This window comes from Tursiops truncatus, chromosome 17, assembly GCF_011762595.2.
Source record: "Tursiops truncatus isolate mTurTru1 chromosome 17, mTurTru1.mat.Y, whole genome shotgun sequence".
NCBI lineage: Eukaryota > Metazoa > Chordata > Mammalia > Artiodactyla > Delphinidae > Tursiops > Tursiops truncatus.
In genome coordinates, this window is record NC_047050.1 from 76,029,838 (window position 1) to 76,054,694 (window position 24,857).

The 24,857-nt window shown below is 62.9% G+C and overlaps 1 protein-coding gene across 1 annotated transcript in view; it reads left to right on the top strand.

Moving 5' to 3' along the window:
* The first annotated feature begins 9,963 nt into the window (after window positions 1-9,963).
* PTP4A3 (protein tyrosine phosphatase 4A3) overlaps window positions 9,964-24,857 on the top strand; it is a 34,843-nt gene continuing 19,949 nt past the window's right edge. Inside the window, exon 1 of the mRNA XM_033842957.2 lies at window positions 9,964-10,082. The gene's annotated coding sequence lies outside the window, so the exon portion shown is untranslated. The remainder of the gene's footprint in view (window positions 10,083-24,857) is intronic.

Sequence of the window (24,857 nt, forward strand, 5' to 3'; positions counted from 1 at the left end):
AGGTTTACACATGGAAGGCCTGAACCTGTTAAACAGTCACTCCCCTTCCTCCCCCCAGCCCCTGGCAACCACTCATGTTCCCCTTCCTCTGCCCCAGCCCCTGGCAACCACTCATGTACTGTCTGTCTCTGTGGCTTTGAGTGTTCTGGAGACGGTAGGTAAAAGGACTCGCAGAGCACGTAGTCCTTCGTATCCGACTTCTCTCACTGAGCGTGATGTTTTCAAGGTTCATGCCCATTGTAGCCTGTGTCAGGTCTCACTCCTTCCTATGGCTGGAGAATACTCCACTGCAGGGTGGACCGAGCTGTGCTCATCCTGTGACCAGATGATGAACATCTGGGCGGCTTCCACCTTTGGCTTCCTGAGCGGACTCGCAGCACAGTCTCGAGCAGGTTTGGTCTGAGCCCCTGCGCTCGGTCTTTGGGGCACGTACCTGGGCGTCACTCCAGAGTTCCTTCATCACACTGATTCTTCTCTGTGGTCACTTCCTGTCTGAGACCTTGGGATGGTCACAATCCCCACCTCCCCAGGGCGTGTCCGAGCCGAGACGCGTTTTGCTTTTTGCGTGGGGGGACCGCCCTCGCTCGTGCCCACCGAGCTGCCTGGCATTCTCCTGTCGCTGTCTCCTCCTGGCACAGGCCTGGCACGCAGCAGGTGTTCTACTGAAGCTCGTTGAATCACGAATAAATTCAGAACGATAACTTGGGCTTCCTGGGGAGTTTTGTTTGCAAAAAGAAATCCGCTGCTAAAGAAGTGATGAGCCCCACACTGTACTGGTCTGTTTCCTCTGCCATCGCCGCCCAGACGCCCCCAGCACCCGGGCTGGGGGTGGGGTCCATCTACTGGCGGGCAGCCCCGCCTCCTGGGCCAAGAGCCAAGTGAGGGCGCCCACTGCCAAACGCCGTGTTTGGGCACAGGCGAGGTGGGGCTGGGTGGCGCCTGGTCCCTCCTGTGCCTCATAAATTGCTCTGAAGAAAATTCCCCAAAAGGAGTTTCAGATGCTGCTGTGCCCGGGACAGCAGGCTGGTCTTCCCCCCAACTGGGGGCGTCTCCTCCCCCATCTGCTGCTGGAGGAGCCTCCAGTGGGTCACCTCAGTGCCTCGCCAAGCGTGGGGTCCACTTTTGACTGTTCTTGTCTAAGTCCTAGAGGAACGTGTGAGTCTCCCCAGCCCAGCATCCTGTTATCAACCCATTCTGTTCCTCACTGCCTTGGGCCATTGCCCTAGCTCTCTCCCCCATCTCTCACAGGGTGCCCCCCCCAGTTTGTCTTCAACACCCAAGTGTGTCTTCAGCAGGTGGGTGGCTGAGAGCATCGGCAGTGGGGGTCTGGGTTGCCTTGCCTCCTCCACTGCTGCACGCACTCCTGCTGTTCTCTGAGGCTTGGTTTTCTCCTCTGTTAAATGGGGAGAAGCAGATGCAGCAGGAAACGTGCTTGGCCAGGGCCTGGCACATGAAGAGTACTCGCTAGATGCCAGCTGCAGCCCTAACCATGCCTACTGAGCCCCGGCCGAGCCCAGGAAGGACGTCCTGCTCCGCAGAGCAAAGCCCAGGCATGTCGCGTGGCATCTGAGACCCTCTGCCGTCTGGGCGCACCTGACCGTGTGCCCCAGTCCTGGTGCTGCCAGCTGCCTTCGTGCTGCCAACCTGCCACGTGCTCCTGCACCTCTGCGCCTTTGCGTGTGCCATTCCTCTGCCTGTGCTGCCCCGCCCACCCCGGGGGCCTGCAGCATCCTCCTAATGTCACCCAGACCGTGACCGTCTGTCTGCTGCCCCTGGAGGGCAGGGCCTATGGCATCACCCGCAGAACCTGCAGATGGTGGGGCGGGGGTACAGACTGGGGCCCCAGCCGAGGGCGGCCACTCCTTCAGCCCAGGGACCCGTAGCCAGTACCCTGGTAAGTGATGGTACCGGGTGCAAACTCTTTTTCTTTTTTAAATTAATTAGTTAAATAATTTTTGGCTGCGTTGGGTCTTCATTGCTGCGCGTGGGCTTTCTCTAGTTGCGTCGAGCGGGGGCTACTCTTCATTGCGATGCGTGGGCTTCTCATTGCGGTGGCTTCTCTTGTTGTGGAGCACGGGGTCTAGGTGCGCGGGCTCAGCAGTTGTGGCACACGGGCTTAGCTGCTCCGCGGAATGTGGGGTCTTCCTGGACCAGGGCTCAAACCCGTGTCCCCTGCATTGGCAGGCGGATTCTTAACCACTGTGCCACCAGGGAAAGTTCCTTTTTAAAAATTTTTTATTGGAGTATCGTTGCTTTACAGTGTTGTTAGTTTCAGGTGTACAGCAAAGTACATCAGTTATACATATACATAAACCACTCTTTTCTAGATTCTTTTTGCATATAGCCCATTACAGAGTGTTGAGTAGAGTTCCCTGGGCTATACGGTAGGTTCTTGTTAGTTATCTATTTTATATATAGTAGTGTGTGTATATGTCAATCCCAATCTCCTAATTTATCCCTCCCCCTTTCCCTCCCGGTAACTATAAATTTGTTTTCTACATCCGTGACTCTATTTGTGTTTTGTAAATAAGTTCATTTGTACGCTTTTTTTAAGATTCCACATATAAGAGACATTGTATGATATTTGTCTCTCTGTGGGGTGCAGACTCTTGAGCCATGGGCAGCTCCAATGTGCTCTGCAGTTTGCACCCTCTAGCTCAGAGCATTGTAGAGGTTCAGCACCTGGTCTGTATTCGGACACTCCTGTGATAGGGAGCTCACTACATCGTTAGGCCATATTTTCAGCACTGGCAGCTTCCTGGGAACGAGGGCTCAGTCTCCCCACAAAGTCTCCCGTGCGGCGGTCAGCAGCCCGAGATGGTGTGTGTGATGAGTCGCGGGGTCTCTCTCCCACCACCTCCTGGGGCTCTCCGGCAGGGAGCTCAGGCTACAGAGTTGTGCTGCCCCCTGGTGGCTGCGGTTCACAGGGGCCGAAGCTCTCCTGTCCACAGGGCTCCTGTCCTTGAGTGCCCGCCACTGAGGAGGCAGGGGACAAGGCAGCAAGTGGATCACAGACCCCTGGAGAAGACAGACACATACATAAGTGTGGAGGACGTGGCATCTTCAGGCTCGGGGAGGCCTGACGGTAGCCTCGCACAGTCCCTGGATCCACGTGGGCCTTGTCCTGCGGATGGGAGGGTTAGGGACGCTCAGACCCATCAGGTTTGCTTGGCCTGGACCTGCTATCTCCTGGGAAGTGTCACTGTTGGTGGCCCCATGACCTTGGCATGGGGTCACCTGTTCCGAGGCTGCCCTCTGTCCCCTACAGGCTCCCCAAGAGGGGACTCACTATGCAGGGTCAGAACATGCCAGACTTGGGGAGACCTGGCTGGACAGCCCCCACTGCCCTGGGGCCAGCTCTTACCCAATCCCGGATGCCTGGATGGCCAGCCAGCTGCCCCTGCCGTCTGCTGGGTCTACTGGGGTCTCCTTGGACCCTCTCTGTACCATCCCACCCTCCCGAGCAGTCAGCCCTGCTGTTCCCCAGACCGTCAGCAGCTCCCACCTTTGAGCCCCGTGCTGAAGGCAGGGGACTGGGGGGCACCTACACTGGGCGTGAACTTGCTGAGACACGGCTGGTGGTCCTGCTGCAGGACCCTCACCTGTCACTCCCGTCTTGCTGGTGTCCTGCTGTCCCTCCTTCCCCTGGGCCTTTGAATCCCCCATCCCGAACGGGACAAACCCTAACCCCGCTCCCACTGCAGGGCCCAGTGGGGGTGTTTCCTCCCCCAGGAAGCCTCCTGGCCTAGTCCCAGGAGAGACTGCCCTCCGGCCTTCCGCAAGTACCGTACCCCCGTCTCCTGGGTGCAAACTTCTGTGAGGGGCGCAATGACCCTTTCGGTGCCCGCCGAGGCCCCCGACCGTGGACTGCACCCGGGAGGGCTCCCAGCTTTATCTGCTCTGGGCCTCGGTTGCTGAGGGGGGCAATGCACTGAAACAAGCTCTCCTCGTGGTGTCGGGGTGAAAGGACAGACCCTCTTCTGGGGCTTTGTGGGGCAGGGGTTCTGACACTCAGAGACCTCGTGCAGGACCACAGTCTCGGTGGGTGGAAGTACCAGGGTGGCTGCGGGTGGTTCCGTGAGAACCTGAGCCTCCTGCTGCCCCTTTTGGGCAACCCCGGCCCTGGAGCCCCAAGACCCTGCTCCTGGGGCACAGTTTTGGCCCCTGTCCCCAGTGCCTATACCGAGGAGACCGAGCAGGAGGGACCCCGTCCTCCATGGGCCCAGGAGGTGGGGACAGACTCAGATATACTGGGGACCCCAGAGGGCTGAGATAAGAGACCTACGCCAGGGCTGTGCAGAAGCGCAGCGGGGCTGCCAGCGGGCTCTGGCGGCGGTGGCACGCCCTGCTCTTCCCGTCGCAGTCCCTTCCTTTCTCCCTTCCCCGGGTGGTCTCTGGAGGGGCTACGGGCCATCCCCTGGATGTGTGGCTCGCCCCCCTGCGCCTCATTCTGAACTGAGTGTTGGGGCTCCAACTCCCACACTTCCCTGTTGCCATCTCCCTGGCAACCCAGGTCACTGGGGCTGGGTGGAGGGCCAGGCAGGACCGGCTACGTTAATTCCTGGGCCCAGCGTGAAGCCAAACCGTGGGCCGCCTGTTTCATAAGCGCTGCCCGATGGGGACACTAGAGCATCGCGCCCGTGGCTGACCTCAGGCCTGTGACCGCCCAGGTCTCACTCCCGAGCAGCTGGCCCTTCTCACAGTCACCACGAGGCGGCGCTCGCGAAGCGTGCCCGATGCCTGTTCCGGGCTGGCGCCTGGAGGTGTCCACCTCAAGCCTTCTGGTCCTAACCATCCCAGGAGGTGTCGGGAATGCAGGCTGCGTCGGTGTCCAGGCCTCCTCACTGGTGGGTCCTCTGGCTGCTAGTTCTCTGCTGCAGCATCCCGGGTGGACGGCACAGCTTGTGCAAAGGCCGGGACGTGGGCTTGATCTGACGCCCTGGGGGCTCCAGGGATGGAGCTGGAGGTCGCCAAGAGCAGCACTGGGTGTAGATGGACCCAGGGGTCAGCAGGGCTGGGTGGGGGACACAGCCGGCCATGGCCGTCCTCAGGGAGGCCTTGGCGCACACTGGAGCACTCTTCCTGAGCTGCTTGCCTAATGGCTGCCTGGCCTGCAGGCCCGCCGCATGTGCTGATGCCTGGAACGCACCCTCTCAATTCCCAGGCCCAGCAGCCTCCCCACGTGCTCCTGACCACTGTAACTGGGGAGCTGCCTGGGTGGGCTCTCCCACACCAGTCTGCAGCATCCCCAGGACAGCCTGGCACAGCACTCAACACGTGGTTGTCAGAGCCAGCAATCGGTGAAAGGGCTGGAACTTCCAGGCTTAGCTGGGGACCCTCCGCTCCACTGGTTCTCCAGCTCCAATGGCCCCCAGGGCTCCCACACCCACCCCATTGGCAGTCTCAGAAGTCTGGGCTTAAGAACTGCCCCTCCGGACTTCCCTGGCGGTGCAGTGGTTAAGAATCTGCCTGCCGATGCAGAGGACACGGGTTCAAGCCCTGGTCCAGAAAGATCCCACATGCCACGGAGCAACTAAGCCCGTGTGCCACAACTACTGAAGCCTGAGAGAAGCCAATGCAATGAGAAGCCTGCTCACCGCAACGAAGAGTAGCCCCTGCTCGCCGCAACTAGAGAAAGCCTGCGCGCAGCAATGAAGACCCAATGCAGCCAAATATATAAATAAAATAAGTAAATAAATAAAAAAATAAAAAGAACCGCCCCTCCTCCATGCTGGCACTGGGAGGGAGGACCCCCGCCTCCCCTGCGGGGACCAGAGCTCATTCTGTTGCTGCCTTTGCCTCCTGAACAGATTGCAGGCCCATGAACGGGCCCTGTCCTTCCCACACTGACTGCACGGCTGGCCTGTGATGGATGGACAATGGTGGGGAGGGGCACGAGCGACCCCTGAGGCTGGGTTACAAATGCACGGCAGCTTCTCTCTGCGGTCGCTGACTTGGGGGACGCCAGTCGCTGTCTGGTGAGGACGTCCCCCCAGGAGACCTGCTCTCAAGAGGAGGGATGGGCCTCGGCCAACAGCCTGCACAACTGACCAGCTGGGGCGGTGAGCCAGCTTGGAGCGGGTCCTCCCGCCCCAGGTGGGCCTTCAGATGATGCAGCCAGGCCACCACTGCAGCTGCCACGAGAGCCTGAGCCAGAACTGCCCAGCTAAGCGTCGGAACTCCTGCCCCACAGGTGCCCGGAGAGGACAGATGGTCATTGCTGTTTCAAGGTACTAAGTTTGAGGTGACTGTTTCGCAGCATAGCGAGCGCACATAAAATCATCGTTTAAGCAACTTGACTGTGTTATTGGAAATTCGGGAATGAGAGTGATGAGCCCCCAAGGCCTTGTTCTCCAAGTCCAGTTTCCTCTTCATATTTGGAACACAGTTGTGTGTTTGGCTCCCCGATAGCAGAGCCTGAGATCGGGACTTGGGTGCAGGGGGTTTACTCAGGTGATCCCAGGTGAGGGTGGGAAAGCCAACACACGGGGGCATTGTGGAGATCTCTCGATGCTTCCAGGGCCTCTGGAGGTGTTCCAGACACCCTCTGTCTGCAGGAGGGAGGCTGGGTGGGTACACAGGTGAGGGCTGTCCTGGTTCACACATTTGGGGCCCGGTGCACCCTGGGGGTGGGGCACTGTCGGGGGGAGGAGGGTCCCACCGGGCTCAGGACGGACCTTTGCTTCTGCAGCTGAGATGGGTGTGACGTGGCCACCAGGAGTCAGTCCCCGAGGTTCCTCTTCTCGTCCTATACCTCGCACCCAGCTTTTGCGTTTACCTGACTTAACGTTCAACCAGAAGCTCTTTGGGAATTCACTGGTGGTCCAGTGGTTGGGACTCTGAACTTCCACTGCAGGGGGCATAGGTTTGACCCCTGGTCAGGGAACTAAGATCCCACATGCCGCGCGACACAGCCAAAAAAAACCCCAAAAGACAACCAGAAGTTCTTTTTCCCTTTGCTCATGTATGACGCTGGGACCTGAGGATGATTCTGGAAGGAAAGTCCTAAGAACGTCTGCTGGGCACCTGTTCAGCAACAGGTGGAACAAAGCCGGTGTCAAGTCTCATCTCCCAAGGCTGGAGCTGTCACCCTGACCCCGTTATGGATGACGAGACTGAGGCAGGGAGAGGTGAAGGCGTGCAGCTGCCCGCTGGCCGCGGCCGGCTCTGGCCCCCACCTGTGGTCCTGCCGCCGCTGGCCCAGGCCGCTTTCTGGAAATCCACTTAGCACTGACCTCGCCTTTGTCCTCCTTGGAGCTAATCTGCTAATCCTGTCACCCCGGCGGGCGCTCCCCAGTCCGGTCCTCCTAACCCACCTCCCCCTGCAGGCCCTCTTCCCCAGCTGGGGGCCTCCTCTCAGCCATGCTGGGGGGTGGTGGGCAGGTCCAGTGACTGGGGGTAGATTGGGTGGGGCCCTCAACCCCAGGGAGGATCTGGGCATCTGGAATTCAGGTCTGGATCCTGACTGTCCTTCCCTCACTCAGCCATCAGCTCTGTGGCCCCGTTTCCCGGGTAAAGGAGATAAGTTCTGAGCCAACCCTTCCTGCTATGAGATCACCACTCAGCTCACCCCTTCTTGCCCCGCCCATTCCACTCACAGCAGGGGTGCCAGCTCTGGCCTCCCCAGACCTCGGTTCAAATCCCAGCTCTGCCTTAACTGAGCCTCAGCTTCCTTATCTGCAAAATGGGGGTGGTGGCCCCTCCTCTGCAGGGCACAGTGCAGACTTGGTGGGACAGTGGGTGTAAGTGTCTGGTACGAGGCTGGAGTTCAGTGAATGTTTAGGGAGTGGAACTCTTGGACCCTCCTCCTCGGGTCCCCATACTGATGCCAAGAATGTGGAGGTGAAAGGGACCGCAGCCCATGAGGAAGGCCACATCCATGGGGGAAACCTCTCCAAGATTTGGGGCAGGCGAGGAGGAAGAGTATGAAAATTAGGGAGGCAGGTGCTGTTCTTCGAGGTCAAGCTCAACATTGAAAAAATAAAGATCGGTAATTAAAATGGACCCGGGACTTCCCTGGTGGTACGGTGGTTAAGAATCCACCTGCCAGTGCAGGGAACACTGGTTCGAGCCCTGGTCCAGGAAGACTGCACATGCTGCAGAGCAACTAAGCCCGTGAGCCACAACTACCGAGCCTGCGCTCTAGAGCCCACGAGCCACAACTATTGAAGCCCGCGCACCTACAGCCCATGCTGCGCAACAAGAGAAGCCACTGCAAAGAGAAGCCCGCGCACCGCAACTAGAGAAAGCCTGCACGCAGTAACAAAGACCCAACATGGCGAAAAATAAATACATGTATATATATAAAAAAAAAGTTAAAAAAAAAAAGGACCTGGAAATGGGCTGCCTCAGTGGGTGCCCAGCTCCCATTTCAGTGGAGGCGTCCTAGGCCCTCAAAGCTGGAATGCATGCCAGATGTTGCCTCTTCCAACAGCACAGCCTTCCCACTCTTCCCTGCTTGAAGGCACGGAGGACAGGGAAGCCCAGCTTTGTGGTTCAGCGAGGGAGGCCTGGACCAGCTCTACTCCCAACTTGAAGTGTGATCTTTGGAAGTTGCTTAATCTCTCTGTGTCTTCATCTACAAGATAGAGAGAACAATTGTCCTTACCTCATGGGGCTGTGCAGGCATTAAATGAGCTGGCGAACTGAGATTTGAACCCAGATCGGCAAGGCTCTGCCCTCTGAGCCCCTGATGCCTCTTAGGGAGGAATCGGGGGTCTCTGGGGACCATCCGACGACCCCCACCCCCCCATCCATGACTGAGTGTACTTTTGGTGTGCCAGATGTAGGTCTGTGCGCTGGAGACACAGATGGGGATACGGGTGAGGTCCTCACCCAGACCACGATCGGTGTTATGTGTCACTGCCTGTGATTTTCTGGCAGAACTTGGTGCACAGCTCTGGGGCTGAGTGAGGGGATGGTTAGCGGAGATTGAGTTCTCAGAGGAGACAACAACTGAGAGGGACCACACGTGAAGGACAGCACCACAGGGATAGTCTGGGGCAAGACTTTCTAGGCAGAAGGAACAGTAAGTGCAAAGGCCCTTAGGTGGGATGGACCCTGACTATTGGAGGAACTGCACGCAGGTGCATGAGACAGTGGCAGTGAGGTGGCAGGTGGAGGGCACCTGGAGGAGTGAGCCTGGGCCTGCTCAGGTGGCCTGGGGACAGTGAGGTGGGGCCCTGCAGGATTCCGCACAGAGGAGGATGGGCTCACTCTTGCCTTCCAGGGGTCCAGGTGGGTGGGTGGTCGGAGGGCATCCTCTCCGAAAAATGGAGGCAGGTCCAGAGTCTGGAAGGAGAGGCTGGGCACTTGGCTGGGCTGGGGGTCCACGGGCTGGTGTGGGGGACAGGGTAGGGTGAGTGAGGCGCCCGGGACACCCTGGCCAGGCTCCATGCGCCCTCTGTCCTGGGTTTCCTCCATATGTCACCACTGGCCGAGCCATGAGCTCCCTAGGATGGGCTGATCCGTAAGGGGCCCTCCTCACCAGTCCCCAAGGGGGCACCTTAAGATCTCCCAGGGCCCCAGCATCCGCTCCCCGAAAGCCACCTTCCGCCCCATGTATCATGGGCGGCCTGGGGGCCTCGAGGCCCGGTCTGACCCCAAGCACCGGGACAGGTGTCTGCTTTCCGTAACCCATCCTCACGGCAACGCGCCGTGCGCGTGGGGCTCAGCCCCAGTCGACACAAGATGAAGTCCAGGACTCCAAAAGTTTCCTGAAATCCCTGGACCCCGGACACCATCCCTCAGCCTCGGCGCACCCTGCCCTCTTCACCCGCATTCGGGGTCAAGCCGCCCCCCAACCGCCCCGGCTTCCCGCAGCAGCCGCCTTGCGAGGGATACTGGACCACAGTCAGAGCCCACGGACACGCCCCTTCCCACCTGGGCGGGGCTCCGGTGCGCGCGCGCGCGCGCCCGCGTCTCTCCGGTGTGGAGAGCGCTCCCATTGGGCCGCGCCGTCCACGTGACGCGGCGGGCCCTGCCCGCGCGCCCGGAGCGGGGCCGCGCACGCGCCCCGGGCCCGCGTGCACGCGCATGCGCCCCGAGCCCTCCGCCTGTGGAGCCGGCGTCCGGACCGCCAGGTCAGTTTCCTCGTGCCCGCTAGGGCGGGGGCGCGCGCGTGGTGCGGGCGCGTGGCGGGGCGCGCGCGGGCCGAGGGCGGGCCGACTACTCAAGTCCAGGGACCCTGCTCCCGGCGGCCGCTGCGGCGCGAGCGCGGGCCTGGAGGCTGCCACGTGCAACTCTCAGCCCGGGGGGCCGGCTCGGGACTCCGCCCGCCGCTTCCCCCTGCGGCGACGGGACGCCCGGGCTGGGAGGCGTGACCCCCTCCCCCCGCCCCCGAATACCTCTTCCCCAAGGGCCGGTAGGGTGTCGGGTGCTGCCTCCCATACCCTGGCTCAGTTTCCTCCTCCGCACAGTTTGGGGGGAGTTGGTCCCTAGCGCTCCTGCCCGCCACAACCCCACCGGATTCCCTGCGTCGTGATGGCGGGGGGTGCCGGCGAACGTCAACGAAGTTGAGCTCCAAGTCCCGGTACAGGTCCGCGCCCCGGCTTTCAGACCACTCTGGGGCTGGTAGCCCGGCGGTGCCTCATTTGTCCAAGCAGTCCCCCAGCTTAGAGCAGGTCCCAGCCTTGTCCCAGGCGGCTCGTGATGCGCTCCTGTGTTCTCCCGGGCAGCTAGCTGGTGGCCGGTTGAGTTGGGGTGGGTGGCGTGTCAGCTCCAGGCCAGTAGAGCAGCTGTCGCCCTGGTCTGGCCTTCCTGGGTGGAGCATGGTGACCCCACAGGCCGGACCCTGACAGTGGGTCTGAGGATGGGTAGAGTCCAGGCCAGCTGGTCACAGTGTGCCGGGCACTCCGGCCCTGGCAGGTGGGCATGTGGTGTGCCTCCTCTCCTGGCTGGCCAGCCCTGCATGTGATGGTGGGTGCCTGGGAGCTGGGCACCAGAGGTGTGTGGACTCCGGGGGGCCTGCTCCTAGGCCGGAGCAGTGTGGGGCTGTGGACCAGAGAGGGTCAGCGGACACAGGGTGCCTATGGCCTTGCCCAAATGGAGACCCCTTTGCAGCTCTGTGCAGGCGCCTTGCCTCACTGACCTCAAATCCTCCCATGAAGTTCTTAACCCCACTTCTCAGATGAGGAGACTGAGGCCCAGAGAGGTGGAGTCATGTCCAGCCCCTCAGCCTGCAGACCTCACCAGAGCCTTGGTTTTCCCACCTGTGAAGTGGGTGCTGGTTGACCTTCCTGGCAGGCTGCTGTGAGGAGTAAATGGGCCCTGAGGCAGGCATGGGGGGGTCTCCCCACGGCCACCCAGGCCTCCCTTGCTGCAGGTATTCAGGAGAAGAGGCTGCCCCCCAGATGTCCCCCTGGGGAGCTGGCCACCCCACAACACCCCCATAGTGCTTGCCACGCACTGTGTGCCAGGCCCGGTGCTGGACTGAGGGGTGGACGATGGCAGGTCCCGCCTCAGGCCGTGGCGCTATGCCTCCTCGAGTCTTTGTCGTCCGGGTGGCGGTCCTCCCTGAGCAGTCTGGCTCTGAGCAGCCCGTCAGGCATTCCTTTCTCACTGAGTCACCAAAACTTGAGCACCTACTGTGTGCCAGGCCCTGATAAGCTGTTATCGAGGCTGACCTGGGCCCTGGCCCTGGGAGATGGCAGTCAGGTGGAGGCGTCCACACACACAGGTGGCTGTGCCGTCTTGGGCGTGTCCCCGCCGAACCTCACAACACCCTTCTCTCACTTGGGACGGTGACGCCGTGTGACGGGTGGGGCTGTGTGTGCCCACTGATGCATGTGGCCACGGTTCACTCTGCCAGGTGGGGCTCCGGGCACTGAGGACCAGGGAACAGAACAGGTGTGACCCTGCTCTCCTGGACCCTGCCTTCAGTGCTGGGGGTTCTGGCGGGTGGGGAGGTGGGCTGCCGGGCTGGCCGGAGGGCCCAGGGCTTGGCCAATGCACCCTGCCGTTTTCCTGGCCAGGAAGCCGGGCCTGGAGGGACTCTGCAGGCTGGAGGGAACGAGGGCAGGTCCGTTCGTGTGGAGCAGGGCTCTGTCCACGTCCCCAGGGTCACAGCGTCTCCTGCCGCTGGGGCTCTGGGAGAGGGGTGGTGGCTTCCCTTCCAGGTGGGGAAGCCGAGGCTCAGAGAAGGTAGCCACCAGGTGTGCTGGGTGCCTGCTGGGTGCCGGGCCCCTCCCCCATCCTGGTCTGTCCCCCAGCAACTGGGGTCATTGTCTACCTGACCTGCAGCGAGAGGCCAAAGTTCAGTGAGGCTCCTCACTTCCCGAGGTCACGGGGGCTCTGGGCAGTGACGGCTCAGGGAGGAGGCCCCTCTGTCCCACCCCGCCTCTGGCCCAGTGCCCCGAGTCCCCCGGGCGGGCTGGGAATTGTTCCTGTTGGGACTCTGGAAGGCCGCCCAGGTCAGGGGTGTGTGGAAGCCCCAGCCAGGCCCAGTTCCCGCCACAGTGACCGTTCTGCTGCCTGGGGTCTGTCCCCTCCTCCGCCCAGGCCTCAGTTGGGAGTGTGTGTCCTCTGCGAGCCGTCGCAAGGCAGGTGGTTTTTTGTTTTTTGGTTTTTTTTAATATTTGTTTATTTATTTGGCTGTGCTGGGTCTTAGCTGTGGCATGCAGGATCTTCGTTGCTGCGTCCAGGATCTTTTAGTTGCGGCATGCAGGCTCTTAGTTGCGGCATGCGGGATCTAGTTCCCCCACCAGCGATTGAACCCGGGCCCCCTGCATTGGGAGCGTGGAGTCTTAACTGCTGGACCACCCGTGAAGTCCCTGGTGTGTACATTTGGATGTGAGGACCTAAGCCTCAGTGCCCGAGGGTCTCAGAGGGCAAGGTGGTGGCTTGAGCCTTGTGGAGACCAGTGTTCTCATCTCTAGAAGGTGACGATCCCCCAGGATGGCTGGAGTGGGGTTCCGCTGTCCTCGGCCATCACTGCCAGAAGGGAGTTGAGGAGAAACTGGTCCGGCAATGAGACCTGAGCCCCGCGCGGCTCCTCCCGCTGCCCCAGCTTCTCAGGCCTCTGTGCCACGAATGCCCTCTATCCTGGATATTCCCGGCCGCCACCTTTATTGTGCACCTACTGTGTGCCTGGCCAGAGCCTGGCTGAGTCCTGGATGGGTCCGGGGTGGGTGTCACCACCCTGGGTCTCCACTCTGCACCAGCAAATGAGGGGCTGGATCAGACCCAAGGCTGTCAATGGGGGAGGTGCTCCCAGATGCTTGGTGCTTTCTGAGGTGCGCCCACACGTCCCTCAGGAGATTCTGATGCCCCCGGGAAGGAAGCACCCATGGCTGATGTGGGCAGATGGAAGGTTGGGAGCCGCAGACTGTCGTGCCGCGGTTCTGTTTCCTGACTCAGATTCTGAGGGAAGGGGCGGCAGGAGCCATGGAGTGTTCTAGAGCAGGGTGGAGGGGTGGTCTCTGGTGCGTGGCTGGGGGCTGATGTGCTGGAAGAGGACTCAGCCAGGACGTCCGTGGGTGCCGCTGTGGGTCTCCCCAGATCCCGGCCTGGCTGCCCAGAGCCCCCTTAGGCAATGAAAGGCCATTAGCCGTCTGCCTTTGGGCCAGCTTTTCTCCTCTGGGGTCTCAGTTTCCCCTTCTGCAGAAGGGGGGCTCTGACCTGCTGTCACCAGCTCCTCCTTCCCCCCAGTCCCTCCTGGGAGCTGCAGGAGCCTGTTCCCATGGCCTCACTCGCCACAAAGACCCCGAAGCAAGGGCTGGCCCAGCTGGAGGAGGCGGGCGGGCAGGCAGCCCTGCCCTGTCCCCTTCCCATGGGAGTGGTGCTCCCGGCCCCTCTCCTGGCCCCGGGGCCCCCCTTGTGACTCAGGCTTCCTGGAAGAGGCGCGGGAGAGCGACGAGGATTCCCCGCCACCCCACCCAGAGTTCCCGCAGCGACCGCCTGTGTGTCCCGTCACCGCCCCACCGCTACCTATGGTGGGCTCCACGTGCTGTCTGCTCTGTGCCTGCCCCCAGCGGGCGCCCCTTCCTGCTACTTCCGCTGGCACCCTCCGGGCATCGTCTGTTGATGCTGGGACAGGCCCCTCCTCCTCCTTTGCCTGGACCAGGCCCTGCCAAGCCAAACATTTCCTCCCCTTTCATCTCCCCATGGACTCAGCGCTGGGCCCTCTCCTGGCCTTCACTCCTCTCTGGCTGGCTGCCCAGCGGCCCATCTGCTGGGAATTGCCATGCGGAGCTCAGGGGGTGCCCGGGGGTGCCCGGGGCTCCCCATGGTGACCTCGCAGTCCCCTCCGCATAGCCCTAGGGAGCCCAGAGCCGTGGCCCCAGCTCTGCCAGGCCTCTCTGGGTGACCCTGGGCTGGCCCCTGCTCTTACTGGGCCTCAGTTTTCTTGTCTAGAAAATGGAGAGCTTGGAGCAGACCTTGGGCCCCACAGCAGACTGGGTGGGGGGTCAGGACAAAGCTGGTAGTCTTGGCGGTTAAGCCCAAGCCACCTGGGCCAGGCGACCTGCTTGCAGCCCTGCGTCTGCCCATTGTGACCGGCCCGGCAGACTTGCCGTTTACAGTCTCTGAAGCCTGCAACCTTGGGAAGGGCCGTCCGTGGGTGTCTCAGTTCCCCTGTCTGTCAAGTTGTGCTCTTGGGCCAGACCCTGTGCAGGGAGTGGGCAGAGAGGGCCTGGGGCCCTGCTGTGACGGTACCTCCTGGGCGCAGGAACTCACGTTGGGGCCGGGGACCATCCAAACAGTGCTCCGTGTTGCTCAGTACAGATTCAGTGATGACAGTCAGACAGCCCCGGAAATTCACAGCTGCTCTGGGCTCTGGGCTGCGGGGCACATGCTGGATCTCACGGGGACAGGCTGCCCACGTGCAGCGTGATGTATCTCACTTGAAATTTCCCTCACCGCTGACTGTGGGCCTCTCTCCTAATGGCGCTTGGGGGCCCGGGGCCCGGGTCTGGATGGACCCTGTTTATGAATCAGTACCCTCGTGACAGCCGCTCCTAAACAGGGCCCTGCCTCCCTCTCGCCCCCATCACCACCAGCTTGGCCGCTGTGTAGCGGGGCTGGGGAGGCAGCCTACTGGCTTGGCCTGGCTCCTGCCTTCCTGTGCCTCTTGAGGGGCCGCCAGGCCTGCACTGGCCCCTGCGGGGGATGGGAGAGGGCGGAGGAAGGTGGTCCTGACCCCGGGAGGGATCGTGGGTGAACAGGACCTGCAGGAGACGACTGTCACCTTCCTGGAGCGTGTGTCCCCAAGATTTTGCGGTCGTGTTGGAGCAGGAAGTCAAGGTAGCCTTCTGAGAGGAGGTGGTGTCTGGCTGGGGCTTGAAGGATGTGGGCATCACAGGAGCTGGCGGGAGGGGCTCCAGGAAGGGAGAGCTGGGCGGAGGCAGCTCCGGGGAGCTCGGGGCCTGAGTTAAGAGCACCCCTCAGGGGCGCTGGCGTGGTCTCACTCTAGGCCAGAGTGGAGCTGGTCCAGGGCACGGCATTCATCCTCACGGCCAGCTGTGCGGCAGTGGCTGTCACTGCCCCGTCTCCCAGGCCACGTACCCTGCCCAGGGTGGCAGGCGTGTCTGGCTGGTGCCCCTTGAGTCGGGGCTGTGCGGTCCTTGTAGAACGGCCTGGAGCCAGACTGTCGTCCCCTCCGTTTACAGATGAGGGGCCTTCAGGTGTGTGTGGGACCGGGGTGGAGTGGATCTCACCCCAGTACAGCCACCGGCTCATCTGGCCCGGGAGACCCTCCCCTCTCTGGCCTCAGCTTTCCCTGCTTCTCACACGGGGCTGGGAGGACCTGCCTGCACGGTGGGTGGCAGTCTGATAAGGAGGGGGCACCTGGTGAGCGGGAGGCCCTGCTTCTGGCCTGCGTTAACGTGCCGGTCCGTGCCTCGGTTTCCCCCTCTGTAAATGGAGGTGTGCACCCCTTTCGTGGGCATGTTGGGAGGTGTAAAAGGGGGCACCGCGCGGTGAGCAGAAGGTGGTCTGCTGAGGGTGCAGCCCTTCCCTGCTCCTGTTCCATCCTCCGTGGCCTCGAGGGCTGGGCCGTTCCCACGGTCGCCGGGCAGCCGCAGGAAGCCATCTGGAGGCCTTGTTTACCCCTCCTCCCAGCTTCCCTGGCAGGAAGTCACCGGAAGGGCCGTCCCGAGGGGCCCCCAGGCCTGTGAGGACAGCCAGAGGCTGGGGGTCCCGGGGTGGAGCGTAGGGGGCAGGGAACGTGGAGGACAGGGCCAGGCAGAGCCCGCTGGGCGTGTGGGCTGGAGTGTAGATTGAGCCATTCATCAAGGGTGTCCGTCTGTCCGTCCACCTCGTCAGCTGCCCCTGCCCCCCACAGGCCCCCGATGAGGCCCAGCATGGCCACAGCCCACGAAGTCACGGTCTGCAGACAGCAGTGAGGCCACCGCAGCCTCGGCCCTGGGTGGACCGTGTGACATCAGGGGAGGTGTGGGGTCCAGGGAGCCGGGGGAGGAGCCCCAGCCCCCGGGGAGGGGTCAGAGGAAGCTGAAGGTCAAGGAGGAGGCATCTAGGGGAAGGGCTGGGGGGAGAGCGCTGCAGGTGGAAGGGGGCAGCCTCTGGGGCGTTGGAGGTGGGCGGGGTCTGGGGGCGTGGATGGTGACGGTAGGGGTCATCATGCCCCACAGACCTCTTTCTCTCCTCCCCTCCCCCAGCCCTCCCGCCCCTCCCCCAGGACCCCCACGAGACCCCCAGATCAGCCTGCAGGTCTCGGCGTGGTTGGAGCAGGGTCAGGGCCTGGGCTTCCGCCCCTCGGGACGTGCCCAGCTGCCCCGGCATTTGCTGCAGCCCCGATGCCCACTGACTGGCCTGCGTGTGGCCGGCCAGGCCTGGGGACTGTTCCCACAGACACTGCCAGCTGGGCCTGCCCAGCGCTAGGAGGGACGCTGACCCCTCAGGGCCTCACGTCCTGTCTACTTGGCTGCCTTGTGCCTGCCTGGGCCTCCTGTCTTCAGAAGGAGCCTGGTGGGCTCAGGGGTCAGACAGCCCTGCCCAGCCAGCCCTGGGGAGGCCAAGGAGCGCCCCGCCTTGGTTTCCTCCCCTCTGTCCCCCTCCCCCTCCTCCCCTCCCTCCCCCTCCTCCCCTCCCTCCCCCTCCTCCCCTCCCTCCCCCTCCTCCCCTTCCCTCCCCCTCCTCCTCCCTCCCCTTCCCCCTCATCTCCTCCCCCCTCCTCCCCTCCCCTCCCCCTCCTCCCCTTCCCTCCCCCTCCTCCCCCTCCCCTCCTCCCTCCCCTCCCTCCCCCTCCTCCCCTTCCCTCCCCCTCCCCCTCCCCTCCTCCCCTTCCCTCCCCCTCCCCCCTCCCCTCCCCTCCCCCCTCCTCCTCCCTCCCCTTCCCCCTCCTCCTCCTCCCCTCCCCCTCCCCTCCCCCTCCCCTCCCCTCCCCTCCCCCTCCTCCCCTCCCCTCCCCCTCCTCCCCTCCCCTCCCCCTCCCCCCCTCCCCTCCCCTCCCCCTCCCCCCCCCTCCCCCTCCTCCCTCCCCTCCCTCCCCCTCCTCCCTCCCCTCCCTCCCCTCCCTCCCCCTCCTCCCTCCCCTCCCTCCCCCTCCTCCCTCCCCTCCCTCCCCCTCCTCCCTCCCCTCCCTCCCCCTCCTCCCCCCCTCCCTCCCCCCTCCCCCCTCCTCCCCCCCTCCCTTTGGAAGGCTCTGGCGCAGGTTCTTATGGGCAAAGCCTCCCAGAGAGTGTGCTGGGGTTTCGGGGCCAGGGTGAGTTTACGGTACCCCACCCCGGGGAAGTGAGTGTGAGAACCAGGGCTTTGGGCGGATCCGGGATTCAGGAGCATGCTGCCGGGAGGCGTGTCCACCGGCCAGTCCTGGGTGAGACTGGATGGTCCAGGGGCATCCATGGGCCGAGGACAGACGCCCGTGAGCCTGTCCCGGGAGGGTCAGTGACCTTCCCAAGCCTGCTGCTTGTGCTGCTTGCAGTGACCCAGCCTCACCCGCCGTGGGTTGTGGGGGATCGGCTACCTCCTGGTGGTAGAGGGCAGCTGACCCCAGGTCTGAGAAGTGTCGGCCTCGCTCTGCTGCCTTGTAATGAAATGCTAAGTCCAGCGAAACGTGGAAGCAGAGGGAAGGGTGCTCTCTTAGGAGACGCTGGCTATGTGCGTGAGCGGGAGTGGGGGAGGCAGCAGGAGGCTGAGGCTGGGCTCCCTGGCGCTTGCTGGGATGCTGCTGAAATGGGAGAAGCCTTGGGGGGTGTTAGGGGAGCCCTGCGCCGAGAGCCCAGAATCTGGGGAGGCTGGGGAGGAGACTGGCCGAGGGATGGTGGCTAGCCTCAGCCCTCAGACCATTTCTTCCTGGGCGCCGCGTGCTCCGTTGATGGTACGTGACAAGACAGTGCTCTCCACGCCCCTCCCCTTCTGCCAGGGCGTCTGGGTGGAAAGTTGGTTGAGATGGGAGCTTCTCAGTGCGTCGGGAGTCCAGCCGGGGCAGGGGCTCCTCGGCAGGCCAGGGCCTCTCTTCTTCTCTTGCTGCTGCTGGGGCCGTGGTCTGGGGGCACCTGGCCCTCAGGGTCACCACCTGGCTGCCATGGCCAGATTGGCCGTCTTGCTAGGAACTGAGCTTTTCTTCCGGAGAGCTCCTTTGGACCCAGAGCATAGCCAGGGCATTCAGGAGGTGCTCAGTAAGTGTTTGTGGGCCGGTGAGCCGGCCTCCAAGGAGGTGGGGTCTGGACAGACCCAGGAGAGCCAGGAGGGAGTCCTGGGTAGGTGGCGCCCATAGGCAAAGGCCTGGTGGCTGTGTGGGATGGTGCAGGGCAGAGAGCTGGCAGAGGGCACAGTACGTGCAAAGGGCCGGAGGCAGGATCCCAGAGGCAAGTTTCAGGAACAGCAGGACGGCAGGTGAGGCTGGAGCCGAGGAAGGGAGTGGGGGGAGGAGGTCAAGGGGGCGGGGCCTTCTTTCAGGCCTAAGGACGAGCACAGGCTTTCCTTCTTCGCCATGTGGGTGCCATGGGAGGGTTTCAGCCGAGGAGGACAGGATGGACTCAGCTGTCACCACGTAGGGAGTGGGGGGCAGGGTTGGGGGGACCTGCGATGCCAGCGGGGGCCTGGTTCTGGGCCGATGCTCCTCAGGTTCCTGGTCACCCCAGGTGGCTCCAGGCTCCTGGGCCCAGGTGTTGCCGTCTCACCACCCATGGCAGCCGTCTTGCCCCCCGCTGGGGATTGTGGGAAGTTCCCACTTCCCTACCTTGAGCTTGATTCTGTGACATGCCTGGATTTGGGACTCTGAGGACCGGTGCCCCGCAAGCCCGCCTGCCCTGGGGACCAGCTCCCTGTGGTTCCCCTGAAGGCTGGGTCACCTTTCTGCTCCCTGCCCTTTCCTGCCTTGTGGCCTTTGCTCAGGCCGTGCCCTCCACCCAGACACCTACCCCATTCACCCAGTTGGATCTTTTAAGGCAAAAGGGGGGCGGCGTGTCCTTCTGTGACTACTGGGTGCCGTCCAGCAGGCCGCCTGGGCAATGCAGCTCTCGAGGGGATGTCCGTACCTGCTTCTGATTGAGTGGGGCCTGGATTCGGGGGGGTCGCATGAATGTGCGGTTTTGTCTGGTGGAGGAGGTTGCCTCCCTGGGGCCCCATCGAACACCGCTGGTCTCTTCTCCCCTCTCGCATTTTAGTGCTCAGAATCCGCGGGCTGAAAGCACTCAGTGCCGTGAATTCTCTGAGCCAGCGTTGCCCCCCGCCAGCTCCATCACAGATGATTGACTAGACCTCAGACTCGTGCTCACTTTACGTGTGATAGTTGTGTTTTTAACTTCTAAAAAGGCTTTGACAAACCTTTCCCATCCTTGAAGGCCAGCAGTGTCCCGCCTGGAACCCTGGAGGGCCCCTCCCCCTCCGTCTGGCTGCTGGGGCCTCTGTCCCTTCCAGACATGCCCAGTGCCCTCGGCAGCCTGGTGCAGCCCTGACGGGCTGGGAAGGGGCTGACCAGGTGCCCCCAGGTGTGGACCTGGATCCTCTCTGCCCACCCCACCCTGTGTCACCTGGATCCCCCTGTCCAGCATCGCTCCCCTGGTACGTGCTGCAGCTCAGTCCCTGTGGGTGAAATAAAAACAGACCTGGAAACGACCCAAACGTCCGTCCGCTGAAGAGCAGGTAACGCAAGTGTGGTCTCTCCACACAGCGGACTAGTGGTCAGCGTCCTGATCTACCCTACAGCACGGGTGACCCTGGGAAGGATTATCCTGCATGAAGGGCGCCGGACGCAAAGACCACACGGTGGTGACTCCATTTGTGGAAAGTGTCCAGGACAGGCAAATCCACAGAGACAGAGAGCAGGTTCCCGGTGGCCAGGGGCTGGGCTGGGGGTTGGGGAGTGACTGCTGACAGTTGTGGGTTTCTTTAGGGGGCGATGGAAGTGTTCTGGCATTGGTGGTGGTGCTGATCACACGACACCGTGAATGTACTAAAAAAACACCGAAGTGCACACTTTGAAATAGCAAAATGGCGAACGTCACGTTAGGTGAATTTTATCTCCAGTAAAAAAAAATGTCAACGGCCCCCCTGCCCCACACAGCCTGGCTTGAGCAGGCTCACAGTCAGTCTGCAAAATAGGGTGTAACCCAGCTCTGTCCCAGGGTTCGAGCAGGCAGGGGCCTGGTTCGCTTGCAAGAGAAAGTGAAGCAGCCCCTGTTCGCTGCTTGGAACGTGGGGTGCTCCGCGGGTGTGGGAGGACAGGTGGGCCATCCTTCCTCCCTGGCCTGAGTTTTGCTGAGTGAATGGAGGAGTGAGGCTTAGGGGCAGGTAGACGTCTGTGTGCAAAGTCCCCGCCCTCCCCTGCCCCGTGACCCTCATCACCCTTATGCGTGGGGCTTGTGTTCTTCTTTGTCTGGGATCTGTCTCCGGTCTCTCCCCTGCTTCAATCCCCTGAGCCCGGGCAGCAGGGTGCACCTGGGGGTGCGGGCACAGAGCAGCCCCTGCCCTGCTCTGCACCCCAGGTCCGTGCCCTGTGTGGAGCTCACAGAATCACCGAGGGGTCAGATGAAGCCAAGAGGGTGCCCGCTTGGTCGCCTCTGAAGTGTGCCCCGCAACCCGTTCTGTCCCTGCATACGTTTCTTTTTATGTTGGCCTTGCTGGGCCTGGCGAGTAGGGCTGCCGGGCCTGTGCACCCACCTGGCTATGGGCATTTTTTTTTTTTTTTCAATTGAAGTATAATTGATTTACGGTGTTAATTTCTGCTGTGCAGCAAAGTGATTCATGTATGTATACGTGCGTGTGTATATACACGCAGACATTGCTTTTCATGTTCTTTTCCATTACGGCTTATCACAGGATGTTGACAGCAGTTCCCTGTGCTCTGCAGCAGGACCTTGTTGTTCGGCTCTGGGCGTTTCTGCCCAGTCTGAAGGTGCAGCCAGGGGCCTCCTGGTCCCCGAGGGGCTGACCCGTGCCTGCCCCCCGGAGTCCTGGCCCAGCTCTGCTGGAGGAGGCCTGCGAGCTGCTGTGTCCTGACCGTGGGAATGGCCCGCGTGATGCTGCCAGGTGGAGCCTTTCCTGTGCCCTGGGGGCCACCCTCAGGCCAGCTCATCCAGCCCTCAGCCCGCAGCCCCTCCCGGGAGGCTGTCGTGCTGTGCTGTGCAGCCCAGGGAGAGGCGCTGAGGTTGGCGCCCGGGCAGGGAGGGGTGGAGGGGCTGGCGCAGGTCTGCCCTCTGGCCCGCAGCAATGCCCAGAGCCTCCCAGGGAGCCAGGGCCAGTGCAGACCCCAGGCTGGAAGGCGCCTCAGCCCCTCACAAAGCTCAGGCCCGGGAGAGGAGGGGTTTCCCTCGGCTCATCCAGTCTGATGGTTCCCTGCTTCCTCCCCTGGGAGCTGGGCAGGTGCTTAAGGCGGGTGGTGTAGGCAGCCCGGGTCCTGATGCCCAGCTCCCCAGGACGCGCTGTGCCCGGCTCTCTGCTGCCTTCTGTCTGGGAAGGCAGCTCTGCTGGCATTGGCGGGGCTGCTGGGGGGCGGCAGGGGCCGTGGGGAGGGTGGCATGGCTGGGCGCTTGGCGGGCACTGGGCTCCCTGTGGCTGGGCCCTTCCCACTGCCCGCTTGGGCTGGGCATCCAGCCTCTGCCGTTCTCAGGGCAGGGGATGCCTGCATCCAGGAGCTAATCCTGCCACCCTCAGGTCATTGTCGCCACGGCATGGCCAAGGTGGGGACACAGGGGAAGCAGGGAGGGGTGTGGTCTGCCCCCACCCCTGCTGTGACGTTCACACAGTGACCACCAGCATGGCCCGCCTGCAACACTCCTCACAGCCGGGAGCCTTCATGGTCCCTCTTCACAGATGGCGCCCAGGCTCAGAGAGATGGTCCCAGACACACAGGCGAGCAGGAGTCGGGGGGCCAGGCCAGGAGGCTCTCCGACCCTCACAGCTGGGAGGCTGGGGCCCAGGGTGCCCTAGCCTGGCGTTGCCCAAGTAGGGTTCTGTGAGGTGCCTCATTGCTAGGGCCTGGCTTCAAAAACATTCTGGCGGGACTTCCCTGGCGGTCCAGTGGTTAGGGCTCCGCGCTTCCACTGCAGAGGGCATGGGTTCGAGCCCTGGTCAGGGAACTAAGATCCCACCTGCTGTGTGGTGCAGCCCAAAAAAACCCCCCGCATTCTGGAAACGCGCCGCCGGCTGCCCTTCAGGTCTTCAGGTCCCGTGTCTGTAGGCACAGCCTGCGGGCAAGAGGTCCCCTTGAGTGTCCCAAGGAACCCACTGGGACAGCCATGAACCTGAACGTGGACCCTCCTGGGGGTCCCAGAGTCCTGTCAGAGCCCCCGGGGGTGTCCGGCACGGTGGGAACATTCGGGGGACGCAGGCAAGGCCACTTGGGAGGGGAGGGTCCTTCTAGACCCGGGAGAAGAGCCAACGGCAGCTGCGCGAAGGATGAGCTTCCAGCGAACCTGTTTTACTGATGAGCAAACTGAGGCACAGGGAAGTTGAGGGGTGTGCCCGGCGTCACATGGCTGGCAGGGGGGAGCCAGGATGGGAGCCAGGCCAGGCTCCCGAGCTCGTGATCTGCTGGGAAGGGCAGACTCTGTGGGCAGGGACAGCTTGAACGAGGCTGTGGGGCAGAAGCCTGGGCCTGGGGTGACAAGAGGGGACTGTCCCCTCCCCCTCGGCCCCCAGAGAAACTGCCTGGCCCGGCGGTGTGAGTGGGGCTGCACCTCAGGGTCTTCTGCTGTCTCTGGGCCTCATTGGCCCAGAGGCCAGAGGTTCCCATGGGCCACATAGTCATTGGTGCCCACAAAGTTATGGGGGTGGTGGTGACCCACATGGGGCAGGAGGAGCCCCAGGCTGGAGGCTGTGTGTGGTAGGGTGCAGTGCTGGCATCTCCGGGGGTGTGGCCCGGCAGGGCAGGGGGTGCCCGTGTGGGCACGGGGGGTCCCTGCCATGGTCAAAGCCTCCTGCGGCCCTGTGCGCTTAGGGTCAGAGCCAGTGGAGAGCGGAGAGCAGAGCCCCTGCTTGTTTCAGGGGTCGGATGTGGTTCTCTGTCCGGCCAAGGGCCCAGCACAGAGCTTGGTGGCCGAGAAGGCCCTTAACTGCCAGTGGGACCCGCGTGACCCTGACACACTAATGGTGCCGATGGGCTTTTTTTTTTTTTTTTTCGGTACGCGGGCCTCTCACTGCTGTGGCCTCTCCCGTCGCGGAGCACAGGCTCTGGACACGCAGGCTCAGCGGCCATGACTCACGGGCCCAGCCGCTCCGCGGCATGTGGGATCTTCCCGGACCGGAGCACGAACCCGCGTCCCCTGCATCGGCAGGCGGACTCTCAACCACTGCACCACTAGGGAAGCCCCCAATGGGCTTTTTGGAAGGGAGCCAGCTCAGAGAGAACAGGCAGCAGCGTGGGGTCCCCCAGCAGACCCTCGGCCACAGGTAGAGACCCCGCGTCCTGGGGCTGGGGCCTGCCTCGACCGCCCCTCTTGTGCCGGCTCTTTGGGGCGCTGGGGGGCTGCGTCTTGCTGCCAGGCTGGCCCAGAAATAGCTGTGACCTTCCGCGCCCAGCTTGGCAGCGTCTGGGGCCGAGAGGCCTACGTGCGCCCGGCTGAGTCCTTGCAGGGCGGTGGGGCTGGTTATTTTGGACGTGGCCTGCCGAGGCCAGGTCAGAGCTCTTTCCCGCGGCTCCTGCAGGCCCCTCTGACGTGCATCCACCAGGGCCTTGGCCAGCGGCCCCGGCCACCTCTGTGATCTCGTGCCCCCTTCCTGCCCGCCTGACCATCAGTGGCCCTGTGCTCTGGGCGCAGCAGGGGAGGGGGGCCCCGGGGACTGGTGCAGGCGCCGGGTGATAGGGCCGCCTCCTGGAGCCCTGACATCTGTGGGAGGCTGGGCCTCAGTTTCCCTCCAGGGGCTGTTTGAAGGAGAATGTACACAGAAAGTGCCCCCCCTGGGCTGGCTGGGAATCCTGGCTTGGGGCCTCAGGCAAGTCACTGATTGCGTGGTCTGAGCCTTGGTTTCCTCATCCGTAGAATGGGGCGGTGGGTGTCTTCCAGTGCGGCTTTGGGGATGGATGTGGGGAGCGGCCTGTGACGAGGGCACGGCGCGGAGCCATTGCACGGAGGGGTCCTTGGGCCTTCTCCCACTTCAGGGGGCTGGACGCTGGGCCCAGGGACGGGACCTACATGGGAGGTAAGAGGAGGGCTGAGCTGGGCGGTGGCTGTGTGTGTCCTGAGGCTGCTGGGTGGCCCGTGGGCCTGGCTTCAGCTGGGCTGCAGCCTCCTCTCTTGTGACCTGGGCAGACTGTGCTTCTCTCCCGCTCTGGCCAGGCTCCTGGGCATGGTGGTGAGCAGAAGTGGCCACCACATCCTGATGCTGCAAGGTCCACTCGCTCCTGGGGCCCACAAGCTCCCCGGGCACCGTGCTAACAGGGTCCAGCCGTGGAGGACAGGCCAGTTCTGCTTCCCACCTCCCTGGTGGGTGCAGAGTGTTTGGGTGGGCACAGGGGA